Source organism: Otolemur garnettii, unplaced genomic scaffold (genome assembly GCF_000181295.1).
Source record: "Otolemur garnettii isolate 467f Iridium unplaced genomic scaffold, OtoGar3 scaffold00019, whole genome shotgun sequence".
NCBI lineage: Eukaryota > Metazoa > Chordata > Mammalia > Primates > Galagidae > Otolemur > Otolemur garnettii.
In genome coordinates, this window is record NW_003852414.1 from 10,729,167 (window position 1) to 10,734,690 (window position 5,524).

General features: G+C 45.3%; 1 pseudogene; it reads left to right on the top strand.

Moving 5' to 3' along the window:
- The first annotated feature begins 2,681 nt into the window (after positions 1–2,681).
- Positions 2,682–4,174, top strand: LOC111724130 (annotated as a pseudogene).
- The last annotated feature ends 1,350 nt before the right edge of the window (positions 4,175–5,524 follow it).

Here is a 5,524-nt window from a genome sequence, read left to right on the forward strand (position 1 = left end):
GCAGGTGTCAACTATGAGATAGATTTGAACTTCCCTCCAGCAAATCTACCAATGTATTCCTCTTTCCACCTAGGCCTTCCTCCTTGGTCTAGATGTCAGCCCTGCCTTCCTACTTTAATTTGGGCATGAGAACTGCCACAGAGTCATCAACTCACTAAAATGATGGAAAGTAAGATCAAAAAATGCTAAAATATCTGGGCCCAATTGGTATGGGAAGGGAGGGAGGAAAAAAGAAAGAAAGGAAAGAAGACTCTCTGCCCTGGGTCTCCATTCCCCACCTCTATAGGTACCTTCCAGATAGCTAATTTTAAAATAACTTTTTGTTTTGTAATAATTTTAGATTTCCAGAAAGATCACCCAAAAAACCCTATAATAATACATAAAGTTCCTTTATGTCCTCATCCAGCTTCTCCTACCTAGCATTACTATCTTACTTTGGTACACCTGTCCAGATTAAGGAATCCAACCACATTCCAGACTTTATTCAGACATCACCAGTTCTACTCCCCCCATTTTTCTTTTCTGGGTAGCATTTTGCCATATCTAAGTCCCTATGATATTAAAACAATAGCAACCACGAAAAGCCTGTGTCACAAATCCACAGCTTCTCTCTGCTTTGCCCCCTCCTCCCCCCTTGTATCAATGGTTGCCTTGCCTCCCTGTAGTTCAGCCCATGGCAACCGCTGACAATGACTTTGCCAAGGTCCTGTCTAAATCCAAGGGCTTCCTTCTGCTTCATTATCTGACTTCTCCCAGTATTAATCATGTCCCCAAATTTCAGGGCCATTTTTCATTTTCACTTTCATTCTCCCTTTGATCTATTTCCTTATCTTCCTCTCCCTTTTTCTTTTTCCTTTCTTCCCTTCCTTTTTTCTTCTCTTCCTTCTCGTGGGGTTCTCTTTCTCCTGCCTCAGGTCAGGTCTATAATTTCTCCTCTTCTCACCCTGGGCATTCTTGCTGAGAGTAAGTAATTCCTCAATTAATAAAGAGATCAAAATGACGTTCAAGCTGCACTCTTCCTCACCCCCAAATCTCCCCTGAGCACCAGCATCAGACCATTTACAAAAGCCTGCAGGCCTGCCCCATAGGCAGCTTGGAGCCAGCACATCCAGCATGCCTGCCCATCCCCCCATCCATTCTTGGGCTTAGCCCATCACCCCCTTTAGCTTGAGGACATCACTGTACATCTTACTGTGCCTGGGAGTTTGGACTGTATCTAAGTTGTATATGGAATGAATGTCACCCATATTGAGATAGGCAATGATTTCCTCCTCTTTGGAGTAGATTTGACTGAGAAGGAGGCTTGTCCTGGATGTCAGCATGGAAGATGCACAGGTATTTATACTGTCCTGAAACCTGGGCTGGGGTGACAGAGAGTGAAGGGGGAATCACTTTGCCACGGCATCCTGTTACGTGCACAGAGCTGTGGTGCCTAAGTAAGACCTGATGTTAAGATCGTGAAACAAGGATGACAGTGACTGACCTCAGAGATGGCCCCATCACACCCTTGTGCAGACCCCCTATGCTGCCCTTTGCCTTCAAAGGTGACTTTCTTCCACTTGGCAGAGGGTTATCTACCTAGAAGACTGGCCAAGGAGCACTTGTCCTTCAAGTCTTGACTTAAGTGTCCCCTTTCTGGACAGTCTTACTTGAGCCCTCAGCCTAGTCTGGGTCCCTTATCCTCTTACTTAACGCTAGCTGGGTCAGTGCTGGGCTCCAGCCTTCCAGTGGCACAAAGAATGTCTCTGAGTACCTGGAGTATCCCCAGCATCTGGGAAGCATCTGGCTCCAAGGAGGGTCCCAATAAATGTTGGTTACGTGGATGAAGGGCTCGGTGGGTACTAAGATGGGCCAGCCACCCCCTGCATGTATGAGAAATAGTTACCTACTCTCTCGCAGCTCCCAAAGATGCTTCCCTGTGGGGCTGTCCACCTCCCTAACGTGTAATGGCAGAATCAGAAAGGAGAGAAGAAAAACCACATTTTCATTCATCTACTTGGAGAATCTGGTGGGTATTTTCTCTCCAAGAGTGCACACCAACCAGAGGGCCAGCACTATTTTGGAACCAGGAGTTTCCCTGTCAACTTGCCTGGTGCCCCACCTACCTCAGACTTTCTGTGGCCTCTGAGCACCCCTTACTGATCCCTCTGTTCCAGCTCTCCTTCTCTAATCCAATCAATTAGATTACACTCTCCTCATTCTCCATCATTTTCATTGCCAAAGTACATTAAGGACATTAACGAGGCAAATTGCAGGGGGCAGGGTAAGACCCAAGAACAGGAGAGATTTTTTTTTCTTTTAGGAACAGAAAAGCACTTAGTAAAAAGATAAAACACATACACACACACGATAGAATAAGCTATGATAGCCTTCTTTGCCAATATAACTCACGTACTTCCCAGGCTGTCTGTTCTCTTGGTTTGATTTAATATGACAACTTCTTTATCGCTGACCCAGAGATTGCCCAGAACTGCCAGCGCCCTGCAGTCAGGGAGGCTAACACAGAGCCCCTGGGGAATTATGCTCTATCAAAGGAAGGTCTCCATTAGGACTCTGGCTGGCTGTCACCAGTCACTGTGAACTCAGACTGTTTTAGTAAAGGACAGTTACTAGCAGGGCAACCTTTGTTCCTAAGGATAAATGAATGAAAATAACATTACTTTAGTTTTCTCCTGCTAGCGATGCTGGGTTGGATGTTACACAGGCAACTCAGAGAAACTGACATTCCAAGGAACACAGCAGTGACAGACTGGCTGAAGCAAGCCTGGACTCTGTCACTGCATCTACGAAGGTGTGTGAAGCAGAGCTAAGGTGCTCAGCATCCCAGGTGGTGCGTAAATGCCTGCTCCCAATTTCCTGCCTCTTTTCCCTTGGTTCTCAAATCCTTTCCCCTGGAATGTGTGAAAGATTCTTCTGGTCACATCAAAAGGCAAGTAACTCATTTATTTTATTAAGCACTGCCTTAAAATATTGTGTTTGAGCCTCCCAACATTCTTCCTCATGCTTCCAGACCTATAATGGACTGTGTTACAAGCCTGATTAAATCAGAGAGGACAGCAGATCTTAGAAGTTACAGAATCTGAGGCCTGTGCACAGGAAACCTTCACCTCCATGTCAATTTCTGACAGTGTGTTGCTTCCCTCAAGGGCATCGATGCTTAAATTTCTCTCAAAACTTAGGAATCAAGATTAAAAGAAGTAAACTGCACCTATCCTTACCATTGCTGGCTTTACCTCCCTTAGGTCCTGCCGAAAAAATGTCAGACTCAAATCATGCAGACAGAAGAATTTCTCTGAGGAGGAAATAGATGATGAAGAAAGTGTGATTTTGACATTGGTTCCAGTTAAAGATGATTCAAATAATGAACAAATGGAACCAACTATTTCTTCAACTTCTGATATCAAACTGAACAATCCCCAGAAACACAATGAAATTCATCTACCTCCAACAAATAAGCAATCAAAAGCCATCTGAAAAGCTAGATGTAAAAAACCTGATCTTCCTTTGCCAACCATTTTGCCTCCCATTAATGATGTGTGTCGGGACACTTCGAGGAATTGGTGCCAGCAACTTGAGTTGAGTACTGACAGTGAGAAAACAGAAGTTTTTCTGAGGCTTCAGGAGCATGCCTTTCCTGAACAGAGATGTGAAATTCCTGAAACACCAAAGAGGCCAGATTACATCCATGTTCAAGAAAACTCAAGGCAGAGACCAAGAGAGCAAGACCTCAGGAAAGGTCCAAGACGAGTGTGAAAACAGAAGAGCTTGATAGAATAGAAATGATAACATCAGCTCAGGAGTCTGCAGTGGCATCGTGGGCAAGGATTGCTGCCAAAGCTGGTCAGCCTAAGACTGAGAATTCATGGTCTATTCCTGCTTCTGCTGAGACCTTTTTGACAACAGCTTCTGGCCTTAGGTGGTGTGTGATCCATGGCGAGCCTCTCCCCACAGACACAGAGGGTTAAGTCCACCTACAGTTTCATGCAGGTCAGGCCTAGGTGCCTGCCACTCCCAGGAGGATGATTTCCCCTTTCTGTTACCAGCCTGCATTTTCCCATCTCCAGGCCTAGAAGATAATATGTTATGCCCTGACTGTGCTAAGAGAAATAAGAAGATAATAAAAAGATTAATGATAGTGAAGAGAAAGAAGGGATCTACTTCTAACACGAAGTAGGAGACCAGAATATGCCACCTCAAAGTATTAGAGAGTGATGGATATACTTTCAGAATGTGTAAGCTGATTTGAGGAAATGGAAGAAGAGATCAATGGAAGGAACCTTTGTGATCTACAAAACAGAATGAAGTAATTAGGACTCCACTGTGAAGGTGGCTGACTGGGTGCCAGCCCTGTCTAAGGAGACCCTTTGAGGGGCTTGAGAAGCCACTAAAATAAAGTCATTGCAGTCAAAAACAAACAAACAAACAAACAAACTTAGGATCTAGGGGGCGCTATTTTCATTAATGGAATGATAGCAGGTACATCTGGGCAGAGGAAGAGAAGGGTGCATGCCAAGGAGCCGACCACACCTACTAGAAAAATAAGAGGCTGCCTCTGACAACGATGTGAAGGGCTTGTCTCAGAAGGCTGTGTTAGTGTTTATCATTGTCTAAAGTAATCCATGCTGTCACAACTCAACTCACAACTCCATGGAGCCAGTTGGTTAGTGACAAAGTTCATCTCAGGCCAGATGCAGTGGCTCATGCCTGTAATCCTAGCACACTGGGAGGCCAAGGTGGGTAAATCACCTGAGCTTAGAAGTTGGAGACCAGCCTGAGCAAGACCCCATTTCTTGTCCCCCACGTGTAGTCCTAGCTACTCTAGAGACTGAGGCAAGAGGATGGCTTGAGCCTAAGAGTTTGAGGTTGCTGTGAGCTATGATGCCATGGCATTCTACCCAGGATGACAAAGTAAGATTCTGTTTCCAAAAGAAAAGAAGCTCATTTCAGCTGCCTACTGATTGCAAAGCACTGCCCTACACAGAAGTCAGAGCTGAAGGCATTGTACACTCTCGGCCATCTTAGCTAGACAGTAATTAACATCGTATCTACACTTTCACTCTGACCATAGAAGACAAGGCCATCAAAGGCTTTGCTAAAACACTGGGTGATGTCACATGCATAGTAAATGCATTTTCTTTCCTAAATTTTTAACTTTTTTTTTTTTAACTTGGGGGTTGGGTGGGGGAAGAGGATGGCTAAGCAGAGAAATGAAAATTCCATAAACACATACAAGTACATTTTAAAAAATGTACTTCTGGCACGGCGCCTGTGGCTCAGGCGGCTAAGGCACCAGCCACATAGACCTAAGGTGGCGGGTTCGAATCCAGCCCGGACCGCCAAACAACAATGATGGCTGCAACCAAAAAATAGCCTGGCATTGTGGTGGGCACCTGTGGTCCCAGCTACTCGGGAGGCGGAGGCAGGAGACTCGCTTGAGCCCAGGAGTTGTAGGTTGCTGTGAGCTGTGATGCCACAGCACTCTACCCAGGGGGACAGCTTGAGGCTCTGTCTCAAAAAAAAAAAA